Genomic DNA, 17929 nt, shown 5'->3' on the forward strand with positions numbered 1-17929 from the left:
GCTAAAATTAAGTTTAAACTTATATTTTAAAATGTTATGGGGCCTAAGAGCATCTTCAATGAGGGTTGTTTATAAGCAACTTCCTGTGGCACATCACTGCCAAATCAGCTCTGGCTTACTTTATGAGTTCCTTAAATTTTAGCAGAGTTGTTTTTACAAGCAACTCTACTAAAATTTAAGCAACTTATAAAGTATGCTAGAGCTGATGTGGCACAGAGAGTTGTTTATAAGCAATCTCTATTACAGATGCTCTAAGGACGTAAAATGTACTCGGATTTTAAGAGGATCCAGAAAAGATATATTTGATGAGAGTAAAAATCCATATAATGGGACAGGAGTGACGGGGAAGATTTCCTTGCAAATTCAATAGGTGATGGGGACAAGTTTATACTATAGTACCTACTCAACCTGGCACATGCATGCATGTCTATTTATATATAATTATTTAAATAAAATATCTTATAATATAATTTAAAAAAAAAATTATAAATTGCACTATTCAATTTATTTAATTATAGTTGTTCTATCTTCTATTAATATTTTTAATTATTAGTTTTTAGAGTATAAACCTTAGTTTATTTTTGTTATGCTTTATTTACTATTTAAATTTGAGTGATAAGTTTTCACACAAAGATGAAAATTTTAATATTTTAATCAGAAAAGTTTTTTTTTTCTTTCAAATTTCGAATAATTATTTCTAAGCTAATTAGTTTCATTGTATCATATTTTTGGCATGTATCAGATAGTATTGTTATGTGATGTCAAGTTTATAATGATTATGTTAAATGATTAGAATTTATAGTTAAAATGTTATGTTTTTAACGCTTGACCTGTGTTTGAATGCTTTCAGACTATGTATAGTTTTTTTTTTTTAATGTTTTCATTTTGATAATTTATGAGTGATTTTTTTATTTTAGTTGTAGCACTTCTTTTACATTGGTTATTAGTATGATCAAAATAAAGTATATAAGGGATGTAATTTTCTTACAAGTTAGTTTTATAGAATTTAATTAGTCTAAATTCACATTTAAAAAAATAGAAACTACTTTTTTTTCTTCTTTTTTTAAGGATGACAATGGACAATGGGTAACATAATTCTTTGCTTAATGAGATGTGCTCAAATATGAGTAATTACTTCCAAACATTAGTAGGTACGAGTACGCTCAAACTCGCACATGTAGTAATAGAAATAATGATGACAACGACAATGAAGGATGAATATCTTTTATTGGTGTATATATTTTTGGACTATTTTACTCCTTAGAACTACATCTAAACCCTAAACCCACTAAGAAAATCTAAAACATGAAATACTGTGATATCCTATTTTTCATAAAATATAATATGTTTTAATAAATATTATTGGTATTTTTGTTTTAATTATTGGAGTTGTTTAATATTTATTTAAATTATTTGATATATTTTGAAATATAAAATAAGGTTATATAACTAAATGTTTTATTTAATTAATTGAGGGGAAGAGAATTAGTAATTGTGGTTGAGTAAGTTTTGACTAAGGATTAAGGGAATAAATTTTTTTTTATTTTTATTTTTTAAAAAAAGTAAGTATCTGATTGGTTGTTATTTTACGCATTTTCTTTTTACACACGCATTCGTTTGTGAGTTTGTATGTTGGGTAGTGGGATTGACCCCCAATTCTACTACCTTTTTTTATTGTTTATGCATAAGGGGTTTTCCCCAATTGTTTTCTTTTGCTTTTATTCTTCTTCTTATACATAACTAATGACATGAATTGTTTGATTGTATGATTAATTGCATGCTTTATTGATAACTGCATGATTCGAGGTCCTTATGGGTTCTTATGGAAAATTCTAAAAGAACTTATTGTGATAATTGTGTGAAGATATTGATTAATATGTGTAAATTGAGTGATTTAAAATGTTAATTGCATGTTATGGAACATTTTTATCAATTGTATATGAGTTTATGTGAGTAATTGGATGTAGGTAACTTATAGTCACTAAGGAGACATGATTTTCAAGGAGAAAGATCACATTCTCACTTAGCGATACATGTTTGGCCACTCAACAAGAAGCTCTAAGGGGCTTAACTCGCTCAAGGAGATGTTGATCACTCATCAAGAAACTCTAAGCTTAGCTCACTCAATGAGATGTTAATCACTTAGCAAGAGGCTCGAAGGAGCTCAACTCACTTAGCAAGGTAACATTCGCTCAACAACTATTAGATGGTTATTTTATTCTTGTGATCTTGATGCTATCTTTCTACTAATAACTAGCCGATGTATTTAAGAATGTACATGGGATATATAATGTGATATGAGGTATATATGATATGTGAAGTGAGATCATGTGTATGTTATTGCATCAAGTTTGTTTGACATGCATCATTTGCATAAAATATGTTTTTGGGGTATAATGTGGAATACACCGCTAAGGAAGACCCCTTGTGTAAAAGCTTGAGGATCAACCTTGGGGATAACTCAGTTTGGGAAATCTTAGTCTTACCTTCATGTGCATGAGATGTATCTTGTGAGGCTTAGCTATCCTGACTAGACCTTGCTAATATGTCTTCCTAGTGAGAGTGTGGGAGGGTGTGACTCGACATGTACTCCTAGGCTACTCTACATGTATTGCTAACAATAATGCACAAGTGTGATGTTTTTACTAGCGTCACATGTATGACAACATGTAGTCCATGTCCATTGCATAAGGCATTATAATGCATTGTTATTGATTGGTGTGCTATGAATGAACCAAGTGTGAGGATGATGATGATCTATGCATGTTATATCTTTTGGTATGTTGTTTATGTATGGTTATCCAGTTGCATTCTATTACCGCGAGCTAGAGTGAGATGTTTCTCACTCTCTTGCTTTTGTTGTTGTTACTCTTGTGGTTTATGCCAATGGTCATTAGCTTGATGCTCGAGATGTTGGTGATGAAGCTTAGCCTTCATGTTGAGTTGTTTTGATAGGACATGTGACATCGAGGCGTAGTTAGGACTAGATTAGGGATCTTTTTTAATGTTGTTTAGTTGGAGGACTATGATTTTAATTTCTTTGTAATTCAGTTTATTTTCATTATGTTTTTGAGTTAAGTTACAATTTGATTTTCTCTACTTGTATGGATTTTGAGTTCATTTATTTCATATGAGGTAATTCAATTTTAGTGGACCTTTAGTGTAGGAGTGAACAATACAAGAGGGGATAAAATTCCACCAGTGAGAGTTAGGATGATGAATCCCATAACTTTGTAACCTATCTATACAACTATTACATTCTCTATACATATGAGATAACCCAAACCTTATATGCTTAACAATATCAAGTATATTAAGCCACCTAATTCTATATTGCCAAGGCACTATAAAATAGTCATAAGAATATTTGACAATTAAAGTGGAATATGACTCCATCTAAAGAGACATCCAACCATGGTCCAAGGCAAGATGAAAAGCACGAATGACCACCAAGATTTTTTCTTCAAAGGCAAACTTGACAACTAATGACTCAACATAGCAACCTAGTAAGACAACATTGCTATCCCTAAAGATAACTTCACAAGCAGAAGAGGAATTATACTCCATAAAGGCATCATCTGTATTGCACTTGATCCATCTAGGATCTGGTGGAATCCGATTGACCTTAAGAATAGTATCCATTTACCTCAACTTGCAAGTAACCATAAAAAAATTAAGTATTTTAAACTCTACTATATTAGATTTCATAGAAAAATTAGTAGATGAACAAAAAGAATTAACAATTGAGAAAAATTTGTTTTTCAAATGATGGAAGCTTGTAGTTTTATATATTGTGAAACTTGAGATGATTTTTGCTATGTTGTATTTCAGCAACTATAGAGGTAATGGTTGCTAGAAGGTAAATGTTGGCTGACTTTCTCCAAGGCCTATTGAGAATGTCCAGTATGTTGTTCCTGTTAAATTATTGCCTAAATGTATAAGAAAGCCAATTCCAAAGTTTCTATGCAAAAGGACATTCAAAAAATAAGTGAGTCGATGTTTCGAAAGCATTAAAATAATGAGAACATATGGAAGTAAGAAGTACTTTCTTTTATCTAAATGATTTGTCTATAGGTATTGTGAAGTAATCTCCATAGGATGAAAGATATAGAAGGAGGAGTATTTTTGTGAAAAATATGTTTAGCCTAATTGAGTTTAGGCATGCTTGTCTTAACAAAAGCAAAGGAACTTTTGAAGGTTAAATCACCATTTAGAGGATGAGACCACTTAAGACAATCATCAAAAGAATGTTAGGAAGTATAATAATTGAAATAAAATCTCCAATCCTATTGTGGAGGAAGGGGGAGTAGGGGTGTTCATGGATCGGTTTTTTGAAAAATCCGAACCCAACTATTTTATAAAAGTGGATCGATTAACCGATCCATTTTTTAAAAGTGGTCCGGTTTGGTTTTTTTAAAATATGGATCGATTTTTTTGAAATTAGATCGGCTCGGTTATCCATTTTTTACTCATATATGAATCAATTTTTTAAAAAAACCAAACTGAACCGAACCGATCCATTTTTTAAAAATGGATCGGATATTTGAACCGGTTTCATAAAGTGGATCGGTTCGGAATTTTTTCAAAATGGATCGGATTTTTCAATGCGGATTGGATCGGCTATATATTTGTTCAGATCAATTTGGATTTTTTGCACACCCCTAAGGGGGAAATGCCAAGAGCCATCCAAAATAAAACTAGACACCCTAGCAATAAATTTAGAGTGCAAACTATGATCAATATTAAGAATTTCAACAACTGACCATATATCAGTCCATAAATTGACCCTATTACCATTTGTAAAAATGGATCGGATATTTGAACCGATTTCATAAAGTGGATCGGTTCAGATTTTTTTCAAAATGGATCAAATTTTTCAATGCGGATCGGATCGGTTATGGATTAGTTCGGATCAATTTGGATTTTTTGCACACCCCTAAGGGGGAGATGCCAAGAGCCATCCAAAATAAACCTAGACACCCTAGCAATAAACTTAGAATGCAAACTATGATCAATATTAAGAATTTCAACAACTGGCTTGAAAATCCATATATCAGTCCATAAATTGACCCTATTACCATTTCTTATGTGCCAAATGACATTCTCTTTGACAATAGAATACAAGCCCATCATACTAGTCCAAAAGGAGGAAGCAAGATGATCAACCACCTCATTTTATATACTCTACAAGCTAGAATTTTAGCCCAATCACTATCTTGTTTCAGAAATTGCCATCATAACTTCACCATATAAGCCTTGTTAATATAAAAAATTGATCTAGTGCCAAGGCCCTCTTCATCAAAATCCAAACATAAAGTATTCCAAGGCATAATGACTAACTTGGTTAGGTAAATAGAACCAGTCCAAATAAAAATTTTGAATCAACAATAAAGCATATTTAAACATGAAGCCGACCACTTGTAGACTTGAAAGCTATGAAAAAAACATAAATTTAACAAGTATCACATCACCTATATAGGAAAGTAATACTCCTTTCTAATTAGCAAGTTTTGCCTTCATTATGTTAGAAATGGGCATGATAGGATGTTTCTTAGATTTTCCTTTAAACAAAGGTGCACCAAGATAGTTAAAAGGTGGAGAACCTTTATTAAAGCCTAGGCAATTACTAATTCTCACAAGCCTTCTAAATGACATTATTTCTAACATAAAATTTGGATTTAGACAAATTAATATGTTGACTAGAAACACCATCATAACTACGAATCAAAGTCACAAGAGAGGTTAAGTTTTGCAATGAGCATCTACAAAAAGTCATAATTTCATCAACATAAAGAGCATGTGTAGGGAAGTTAACATGGCTAGGACCATCAAATCTTGTCAATTTACCCAAGTTAGCCAACAAGGTTAAAGCTCTACTTAGGATCCCCTCAGCTATACAAAAAAGTAAAGGATAAATAAGATCACCCTACCTAACACATTTACTATAATGAAAAAAAAACCTTGAAGTTTGCCATTAACCAGGATAGACAACTTAGTAGACTTAAGCATAATAAAAATCCAATTGCAAAATACATTACTAAAACTAAAAGCCTTTAAAACATCAATCCCCCATATATCAAACATGAACCTCTATCTTGCGCGAGAGTGTTTTAAGAGTTTTTTTTTTCAATGAAAGGATTTGTAAGATTTTTTTTTTTTAACTTCTTATTAATGAAAAAAAATACTTTTTTACAATAAAAATTATTTATCATAAATCTAAAATATAATTTATATATTCAAATATATTATTTATATATATATTATTATAAATTATAATTATATATGATAAATATTTAGCCTATGCATTGCACAAACTAAAATACTAGTCAATAAGAAAGCCCCAATCTAATGTATCAAAAGCCTTACGAATATCAATTTTCAAATCAATGTTACCAAAATATTTTTTCTTTTCAAGCAAATTAATTACCTCATAAGTTAAAACAATGCATTTAGAAATGTTTCTACCAAGAATGGAGGATATCTCTAATCTATCCCATAACAAGTGTTGTATTTAAAGAAACAATAAGTTCCAAAATAACCATGATGTTAGCTTTTTAATGTAGTATTAATAACCTTTTATTCATTTGCACCCCTCATGATATTCTTTAAAAAGTCATGATATTCTTTAAAAAGGGATTATTGTGTTGCATTGTTAATAATAAAGAAGATTAATATTCATAAGGTTATTTATTTAATATCACTATTTTCTCTCATATATTCGTTAGTTTTTTTTTTTGTTTCTGTAAAATAACCTACAATGACATTTATTATGGGACAAAAAAGTGTTTCTTAAATTGGTTTTTCTAGATAAGTTAACCCAAATCCAAATTCCAAAATACACATGTATACCATGTTTTTTTTTTAATTATAATTAATTCATTTTTATTCCCAAGACTTTTGAAAATTTATAATTAAAAAATATGTTGTCTGCTACATACATACATACATACATATATATATATATATATATATATATATATATATATATATATATATATAGGTTCACTTACTTCAAGAATAAGTTTTGATAGATTTATTCGATTTAATAACTTATGTTTTATATTTGATTTCAATGACATATCCAACTATTAAATCAAAAGTTCTTAATAATGCATATATATAAAATAAAATTTTTGAAATATTGAAATACTTTGTTGCATTAATTCAAATTGACGGATAATTATATAAACATTTTATATGTTGATTTGAATCTATACAATAAAATATCATATAGTTTTCAAATGTTTTTAAAATTTGCAAACTTAATCTAGACATTCAAAACTTTTAATTTAACGATTAAATTATTAAAATTTAATGTAAAATATAAGTTATTGAGTGAAGTAAATCTACTAAGAGTTATTATTGAAGTAAGTGAATCGCTCCTCATATATATATATATATATATATATTAGTAGCACCCATTTGTTTCTTAAAAGGAGTAAGTTATACCTGTGTGCATTTTTAAAAAATATTGTATTGGCTAATATACTCGTGAAAAGGAAGTTAGAAGTGAGTGTATTTAACAACCATACAAACATTTAATGACTTATACCCACTTATATTTTAGAGACATTTCAAAAAACTCTTAATCCGTCAAATATCCATAATTTTTTGAATTTGGTTAGACAAAAGTAGTACGATCATAGAGACATAGGTGGCCCTCCTCTGCCCCCGCATCGATCAATACCATCAAACTTGTATTAATATGTTCCACTAAAGTGTTGTAAGCACAATCATGCCCCCGACTTATATGGAATTACTAGGTGAAATTTTAGTAGCACACTCTTTTCCCTTCCAATGATTTTTTTTAAACGTCAAATAAATTTATGAGTAATACATTTTATTTAATGACTCTCCTTCATGATTTTTATTTTGGAATTTAGTTAAATTTCAATTAAAAAATATTGTGTTAAAAAATGTGTGTTGCACTCCAAAAAGTAATAGCCAGTTTAAATAGTCATTTTTATAAAAGTAATACTACACATACAACAAAAATTTACGACTTATACAATAATTTCTATATCTATTTCTTTCTACGACTTATACAATAATACAATAATTTCTGTATCTATTTCTTTCTACCAGTTCATTTATTTTGGGGAAATATATTATTTTTGTGAATGAAATCTCCTGTGCATGCGCAACCTTCATCCAAGACATTATTTAATATGTAGCTTAGGTTGCCGCTATGTACTTTCTTTTGCGCTGTTTTGAAGGATGAAATAGGGGAATTGTGCATAATGGATAATGGTAGCTTTGCCATATCTTTCATTTAGTTCATTTTGGATATGGTGCTCATATAGGGCATCTCTAGCTTGGCACATTAGTACTTTTTCTCTCTTTTTCTTAAGTAATGAAGTTTTTACAAGTAATTTTCTTAAAATTTAAACAATTTATTTTAATACCTAAATAATGAAAAAAAAAGTGATGTGGTACAAATACAATGACCTAATATATCTTACAGTGCCATTATTAGCCAATATGTCTGTCTGACTTTTCCTAATCTGTGGTATCATTATCGCAGATGCGTGTGTCTCTTTGTCCCACTCTCACATCCAAGCCACGCGTGCGCTTCACTGACTGAAACAGGTGTATTGTATGGATTCTCTACTGTGAGTCTGTGACTGCAGCCCTGCAACAACTTATAATTATTTTTCGTTTACTACTTCATAAACATTAGATTTAAATCAAATGGCCAGTATGACTGTTGCAAAGCAAGTACATGCAAGGATCCAAGTGCTTGAACATATGAAATTATTGAATCTAAGGACTGATATAGCGATTAATTATCAGTAAAGTTGCTACATATTTTCTTTTATTAATAATATAATTATCTAAAAACTATCTTCATGACAAAAATTATAATTAAATAATTGTTGTCCCAAAAAATGTTTCCTGATATGCTTGAACGAGTTTGACAGCTCACGACTATTTTTGTTAAGTAGCAAGTAATGATTCATTTAGTTTCAAAAGATGACGACTATAGTTGCAAAAATGACAAGAAGGGTTAGGCCTAGATCAATGGTTTTACTCACAAGAAGAAACGTGAGAAAATAAATTGTAGAGGTGTGAAATATTTGATTAATGGTTTGGAACTTAAAAGTCAACTTCGTTAAAAATATAATATTGGGTACATTACTAGGGATTGAGGTTGTATAACTTGTAAAAAGAAAGATGAGAACCAGGTCCATGACCAAATTTACAAAATTTAGCATATTTTCTAGCCATTTAAAATTATTCTTATTGTTTTCGTTACAACTTTCTTTATAACATTTTAGTCTTTTTTCGCTAGATTTACTTACAATAGTTCTTTAAAAATCTTTTAGTTTAGAATCCTCATGATCATGACTTTTAGAAAGTTCTTTAGAGTGGATTAGAAATCTAATCGAAGAATATAATCCCTTTTTCGATTTAATGACTTACTTGAGAATTGACTATTAATTAGTTGTTTGTTGACTCAACGATTTGAAAAATTTTCACACTAGCATAATTTTGGCATGTCAGGTATACCTAGGGTTCCTTGTCACTCGATTATCCTTGGTGTATATAGTTGAGATTTGAAAAATCATTTCCCAACATGGATCGATCTCCCCAATAAGAAAAAATTCTAGTAATAAAGCCATTATGTCTATTGTGGTACGACTAATGCAACAAAGACTATTGTCATTGTTGTTTTTGTTCATATGGAAACCTTAATATACACATTATTCAAAGTCCCCCTTAAAGATGTGGTGAAAGATTATACGGACAGTGAGGAAGAAACAAGGTAACCCAACAAATTAACCGCCAAATCCTATTATGGAAATGACTTCGAGTGTTTATTTTGTGGTTCAACAACAAATAGAAATGAAGGGGAGTTCATGATATCATGCTGCATTTATTTAGGAAGTTGGGTGACATAGTTATGTTGAACTAAAGACTTTTGTGTATGTCCAACACTCTAGCTTTGAAGATAACAAAACAATGAATTTGAGTGACTAATATTTGTCTAAGTCATTTCAAGAAGCATACGTCTATGAATGTAGAAGGAATGGAGAACAAAATTGTTTTTATTAAATAAATTATTCTACAATCAGATAAAATTTAGACAAGTGTCATATATAGTAAATAGGTTAGTTAGTGTCCAGCGTGCACACTTCTACAAATGTTTGAGTTTTATAGGCGTTCACAAGTCCAAAGTTTCTTTGAATATTTCACACCTTAAATATATATGTATTCAAACATTCAAAAAGCATATTTGATAAGTGCTCTGATAATTTGTGGATGTCATAATTAAATGCTATATTGCTTTATTTTCTCTTTTGTGATTGCATGCAAATTAATACACTACGTCTAAACCAAGTGTAGCGTCAAGAAAAGAAAAGTCAGCCATAAAGAGACTTATTAGGGCATGCAAGAATTCTTTTAGATGTCTTTTCTCTTTGTTTTATTCCATTACCATGCCAAAACATTTATGAAGCCCTGAAGCATCTAAACAAGTGTTGAAGAATGATCATATTGTGAAGATCGAAGATCTCTTTTCAAATGACGAAGTATCAAGACTCTCATCAACGAATAAAACTCTAAAGCCTATAAATAACAAAACAACATGAATAGAGGAATATAACTCTAAGAACTGTGTGATTATAAACACTTTCAAAGCTATGTCGAAACTCTCTAAAAATTATTCTAAGTCTGAAAGTATTGTCAAATAATCATCCAGTGGATGGTCAATGAAAGCTTAAGTTTAGCTATCCTTAATCAAGCTAAACCCCTTAATGGAAACCTTATGGAGCAACTGGATTGATATGGCTTCTCCTTCAAGTTCCTCCCTAGATATTTGGCTTCTGGACACTCCTCAAGCTTCTTCAAGGTCTCTAGTGGAGGTAGAGACCTCTGATTTCACCAAAGAAGGTGAAGAACTTTCTTCAAGTGGTGCCACTTCAAGGTAGAAGATAAACCACTTCAACTCTCACCACATTCTTATGAAAATGATAAAAGAATTAAAAGTAAACCAAAGAGAATTAGGACTTTTGAGAGAGAGAAATCTGAGTAAAATCTCGGCCAATCTCATATATACATAAAAAGTGAGTTTTAAATGTGAAATATATAGTGGTGGAGAAGCTTGTAGTGCAAGCTAGAAAAGGTAGGGACACTTAGATCTAGATTAGCCAATCATAGAGTGCCAAGTGTCACCTTATCTCCTAGGAGACAAGGAGGAGACATTTAGATCTAAAAAAGTCAATCATAGAGTCCTAAATGTCACCTTGTCCCCTTGGCAAGCCAAGAGGTAAGTGTGTTGCAGAAGTTATATTAGAATTTGACCAAGAAGAAGGATGGCAGGCCAAACTTATTTTTCTTCATTTAATCCAATCCAAAAAACTTGGAATTAGTTTAGTTAGGTTCACCAAATGATGGTGAGACCTAGCTAAATCAATTCCTTGGATTAAATTGAGAAAAACAAGCCTAATATATAAAATTTGGCCTAGGCCCACTAAAGGCCCAATTACTAGCTTCACCTACACATTTGCTACTTGCTACCCCACTACTAAAACTAAAAATATGAAAATATATGACTCTTAATACAAGGAAAAATGAAGAAAAAGTCTCCAAGCAACATACCCTAAAATCCTAAGGGTGTTGGCTACTAAGAAAGATAAACATGCCTTACAAATACAAAGGCAAAAATAAGTCTATACAAGTATCTACTATATACAAAGTAAAAGAACTCAAACTATACATGGTATGTACAATAAAGACTATAAGAATGAAAAGAGGAATCATACTTAATGCTCACATAGAGCATATGTCTAAGAAGCACCTCCTATGTAGAAGTCTCTTCTAGCCTCTTAACCATGGACCTTGTTAATGGTCCAATGGCCTTCAAGTGTGAGCTTCCTATGGATTATCCTCCATCAACCTTCACCCTTTGTGATCTTATCTCTTCCAAAGGAAACCTTGGGAAGTAGGTTTCCATCATCCCCTCCTCTTCAAAAGGATTTGTCCTCAAATCAAGTGGTTCATCCACATAGACAACATCACTTATATGAAAAACAAGAGACAAAGCATTAGAGATGATATATTCAAATAATATGTGTGGAAAATGCACCCTATGAGGATTTCTTTCTAGTCCTAACAAGGTTCCCTAGATAAGGAAGGATAAACTCTCTAAGAATAAGGATAGGATCCTCACTATAATTTAGTCTATATGTAAAACTAAATGCTAAAAATGTGAAGGTACTGAAACTACAGTAAATTAAGGAAGTACTCCTACATAACAAGGTATATTGCTTGAGGTACCCTATGTAGTAACCTAGGCATCTACAAGAAAACAAAGTGAACATAATAAGGAAACTACCTAGACAACCCTTGATCATATTATTTGTTAGATACAAAATGGAAACAAGGTGTAAAAAAAAGTTTAGAAGGTTCATATAATCTAATTTTGTCTTAAAGGGAAGTAGTCAAGTTAAGTTTAAAGAAGTTTGAACTTCCCTTAAGATCAAAAATAGAAAATAAGACATCATGAGATGTATCTAATAAACAATATAAACCAAAGGTTGGGTGCTTTATTAGAACAACTAAAGTAGAAGGAGTCCTAAATAGACAAGGGTTGTCTACTTTGGGCACCGCCAAAGTAGTAGCATAAGAAGTAGAATTAGGTGAAGTCCACTTCTTCACTAGACTAAGAACTTGAGATCCTTTATTTTCAAAAATATTTTGGTTTTGGATCTTAAGTTGTATGTCTATGGTAGTATTAGAAGAAGAGCTAAAATCTTTGTGAAGAAGAAAAGTCTTTTTACAACCACTTTTAATAGAAAAATGACTTTCCTTTATGAAAATATTTTTTGGAGGAGACATTATCCTCCTTACTCTTCTCTAAGAGTAGTGTCTTTTTTATTTTTCTCTTTTCTTTATCATTTTGAGTTGATCCTATAAAACTTCTGAATGTGATAGAGGATTCAACACATATCTTTTTCCTAGATGGGTAAGACGTATCTTATCGGTTAATCCATCATGGATGGCTTGCCTATCATGTTGCCAAGGCCTCACAAGTAATACATGATTTGCATCCATGGGAATTATGTCACATAAAACTTCATCTTTGTATTTCTCAATGGTGAAAGAAATGTTTACTTGGTCCTTGACTTTTATTGGTCCATCCTCATTAAGCCATTATAATTTGTAAGATTTTGGATGGGCAATAGGAGTCAAGTGTGGCTTTTCAACCAATCGTACACTATAAAAATTATTACAAGAACCACTATGCATAATGAGAGAACAAGTATTTTTCAAAATCTTTCATCTAGTGTGAAATAAGTTCTCTCTTTGGGATCGGTCTTGCTCGTGTAGTTGGTTTCCAAGCAACCTTTGAGCAACAAGAAAGTCTTCATCACAAGGTGGAGCTTCTTCACTAGAATCTTGGATGTCTTCTTCACTAGAGGATGAAGCAAATATAATTCTATCACTACTATAAATGTCATGGCCCATTAAAATCATTGTTTTCTTAGTTGGGCATTGGGAGGCTATGTGTTCTCTCCCTAGACATTTAAAGCACTTGATAGAATTTGTCCTAGATTTTATTGAAGATTTATATCTAGGTTTTTCTTTTTTCTTTCTCTTTATTCTTTTCTTGTGACTTTTTTATGTTGGATTGGGAGGAAGAATCCTCCTTCTTGTAATCATTATTAGGCTAAGAGGTAGACTCCTTCCTAATGCTAGACTTTCTCCTTAATTGATTTTCTACCCTTATACAAAGTTGAACCAGTTCATTAAGGTCCCTATATGGAAAAAACTCATCCTTGTCCCTAATGTCTATGTTAAGGCTACTTTGAAATCTTGCAATGATGGTTCTTTCTTTTTCCTTAATTTCAACCCTTAGCATAAGCAACTCCATTTGTTGCCTATATTCATCCACACTTTGATTTCTTTGTTGGAGTTTTTGGAGGAATGTGCCTTCTCCTTATTTTCTTCACTTACATTATAACAAATGAAGATTTGTTCTACCTTCATCTCCAAATCTAAAATGTCTTCTACACTATCTTTATCATGGAAGAGAGGAAGGTTTATTTTAGGCTCTCTATGAAAAGGTTGCTCTTGCCTAGGCCTATGTTGCCTAAGGGGTCTTTGATAATAGCCATCATCATGGTGACTACTATAAAACCCTTCACTTGAAGTGGTGTGGGTATGTGTATATTGGCTTTTGGGCCTTGATGTTTCTTCAACATGTTTTCCTCTAGATGACTTGGAAGGCCTTTCACCATCTTGTGTTTTGGGTTTAGAATGCCCATTGTCATCATAGACTTTGGGCTTACTAGTGTCACCTTCATTACCAATTTAGCTAACAACTTTCTTATAGATATATTATTTTTTTTCATTTTTAATGGAGGTCTATGAGCCAAGGGCCCAATTACTAGGGTTATGATCAAGAGGTTGGAGGAGGAATGTGTCAATTCTAAAGAAAAACCCATAGTTCTCTTTAGTTGAGTCGTGCATTGAAAGCCCATGTAGATTAGGGTCTCGACCAAGAGGGCTTGTAAATATTTTTGGGCCTTGTATTTGGGGCCATGTAGTTTAGGATTTCTTTAGTCCATGTATTTCTAGACTTTAGATGCATAGGCTAAATTAATTTCATGTGCATTTACATTTTATGTGATTTAGCTTTGCATTTAGGGTGAATTTGGAGCCATGTGCGTCAATCACATGGTGTGGCCGAAATTCACTCCTAAATGTGAACTAAATCACATTCAAGTGCAACTAGCACACGGAGTTCCGGATTCTTAGGGAAGTTGGCACCAAATTTAAATTTTCAAATTTACATTTTATGTGATTTAGCCTTGCATTTAGGGTGAATTTGGAGCCATGTGCTTCAATCACATGGTGTGGCCGAAATTCACTCCTAAATGTGAACTAAATCACATTTAAATGCAACTAGTTCATGGAGTTTCGGATTCTTAGGGAAGTTGGCACCAAATTTAAATTTTAAAATTCAAATTTGGCACCTAAGGTTTAAATTGACCATACCATGGTTTAATTTAAACCTTAGGTTATCTTAGCTTCCTTAGCACTCCATCTTAGCTTATAAATATAACCTATCCATGTACTTTGACTCATTTTGGTATATTGAATGAGAATTTCATCTTCACATAAGATCAAATCCTCTAGACCGGAGTCACCAAGGAGAATACATTCTCCACCTCGCCTTTAGCTTTCCCCTTTGTAGTTCTAGGCACAAGCTTCTTCTAATTGAGGAACTTAGTTTGAGTTATTCTTCATTGCATCCCTTCTTGTCTGAATTCTCATCCTTGAAGAATCCTTAAGGAATTACAAGAAGAGGTGTTCGGTGCATCCATGGAATTTTAGTTCACCAAAACTCCATTAAGTGGTATCAAAGCCTAGTTCTTCAAAGATAAGTTCACTAATTCTTTTTGGTGAATCTATCTTATTTGTCTATCAATTTTCTTCACATGTCTTGAGTAATTTGATACCTAGATCTAATTTTTGCTTCATCAATTGATAGATATAGTTTCTGGAAAATTCAAATTGCACTACTAGAATAATTAATATTTGTGATGAATGTTTGTGAGTGAAAAAATATCGTCACTAATAGAGGGAATTTTAAATTTTGTGACAGACTACCATTTATTGAAGTTTGTGACAGATTTTGTGACGGATTAAATTTTGTCTCTAAAAGATCCGTCACAATTTTTGCCACTGAATAAAAAAATAATATTAGTGACAGATTTTGTGACGAATTAAGTTTTGTCTCTGAAAGATCTGTCACAATTTTCTTCACTGAATAAAAAAATAAAATCAGTGATGAATTTTGTGACAGATTAAATTTTGTCTCTAAACGATCCGTCACAATTTTCATCACTGAATAAAAAAAATTAGTAACGGATTAAGTTCCTCTATAAATATTCCATCACAAAAATGCGTCATAATACTATAATAAATAAGTCAGTGACGGATTCTGTGACGGAATTTTTTGTCAACATTTATATTTTATTAAAAATTTCGTCACAAATAGCTTAAAATTTTTATGACAAAATTTGTGAGGAATTATTGTCTCAAAATATTCCAACCGTTAATTAAATTGAAAATTCTTTACTATTAAATCACATATACAAAATTTTATATTAATCCAAGATGATTTGATACTTCAATCTTACAAAACAAAATTAAAGTAATATATACATTTCAAAATATACTAAAACATGAACATTTTGATTACCTTCACGATGTTGTTCAATTTTAACAAATTTTGATATAAACATATAAAGTGATATGAACTTTTAATTTAACGGTTGGATTTAAAAAATTCACATTTGATATAACGTTATTGAGCGATGTGTAATACTTAGTAAAAGTTACATCGGTATTAGTATAACCATCATTTCTCTCTCTCTCTCTCTCTCTCTCTCTCTCTCTATATATATATATATATATATATATATATATATATATAGAGAGAGAGAGAGAGAGAGAGTGGAGGAATCAAATAACTTATAAAATAACTCTTGGTAAAGTTATTCCGCTCAATAACTCATGGTGTGTGTTGAATTTCATCGATCCAATTGTTAAATTAAAAGTTATTAAATTCTACTAATAATTAATATAGAAAAAATTAATTAGCTTTGGAATAAATTATTTTCTAATTAACAATATAATTGAAACGTTAATTATTTTAAATTATTTAACTAAAATCTTATTGACAATTTACTATATGATCTTAATATTTATGTATAACTAATATCTGGTTTTAAATTTGATGTGAAAATATTATGATATAATTAGATAAGATTTTAAGTTAGTATTTTATTAATGGTTGATAATTAGAAAATAAAACAAGGATAAATACATTTTTTGAATTTTATATCTTTGATTTAAGATAAATAAATATATTAAATTATTTAATAATTTATTTAAAATGTTAAAATTTAATTTATAAGTATGTAATAAATAAATATTTATAATTTTATAAATTATATTATCATTATAAATTATAAAAATAAATAATTTTAAATTATAATTTTAAATAGAAATAAAGATTGTTAATTATAAAAGTAAGTATATATAAATAAATATTAATTAAATATATTATTATTATTATTCGTAATATAAAATTATTATATATTATTATTATAGTACAAGTATGAGATTGTATAGTTGAAATACAATTTCATAATTCCAAACGAAAGTAAACAATTTAAAATACATAAATCTTATTGGCCCAATCAAAGCTAGAAAATTAATCAAATTACATCCAACATAATTTTATAACATGCTCAACACATGTTGGTAACTTCATCAACCTCACTTTTGTAAAAAAAAATAAGATGAAAGAGTGTAGTTTTAGGATTATGTGGTACAAGGATAATTAGGATAGTTAAGAAATATTATTAAACGGGTACCCGCGGGGATGGATATCATCATACCCGCCCCCGCCCCGTTTATAAATAGGTAAAAAATTATTCGTCTCCAATATTCGCAGGTACCCAATTAGCCTATTCATTTATTATTCGTAGCGGATTTTACCCACAAATACCCGTGGGTGAGATTATTTTTGTCATCCCTATTAAGACCTATCAATTATGGTAAATAATTGATAAAAGTTATTAGAGATTGATTTCATGAACTTTCCCAACATAAATTCTCCCAGGTTCTCATTTAATTTCACACATTAATTAGTTAATTCAAATAGCCCTCTAATTAATGTAAACTTTAATTCCTTAGGCAAGAAATTTTGAGTTCCATAAGAAAAATCACAATTCCTTGACACAGTTTGTTTAGCAACCCATATTAAGGTCTGTAAACACCTGATTTCGTCCAGGGCACGTAAACAAAGAAACAGACTTCTAGCATGAAGAAAAGAAGCTCATGAAGGCCCAAAAATAGCACTAGAGCAAGCCAATAAGACATCCAAGGATCCGAAGAACCAAGTGACAGA

The 17929-nt window shown here is 30.7% G+C and overlaps 1 long non-coding RNA gene across 1 annotated transcript; it reads left to right on the forward strand.

The window, feature by feature from the left end:
• The first annotated feature begins 764 nt into the window (after nucleotides 1-764).
• On the forward strand, nucleotides 765-8789 carry LOC145949695 (uncharacterized). The gene is made up of 2 exons (XR_014428098.1): nucleotides 765-2181; nucleotides 8525-8789. It is a non-coding gene; the product is annotated as an uncharacterized LOC145949695 (long non-coding RNA).
• Nucleotides 8790-17929: the final 9140 nt, after the last annotated feature.

Source organism: Cajanus cajan, chromosome 7 (assembly GCF_000230855.2).
Source record: "Cajanus cajan strain Asha chromosome 7, NIPB_CcT2T_4, whole genome shotgun sequence".
Lineage (NCBI taxonomy): Eukaryota > Viridiplantae > Streptophyta > Magnoliopsida > Fabales > Fabaceae > Cajanus > Cajanus cajan.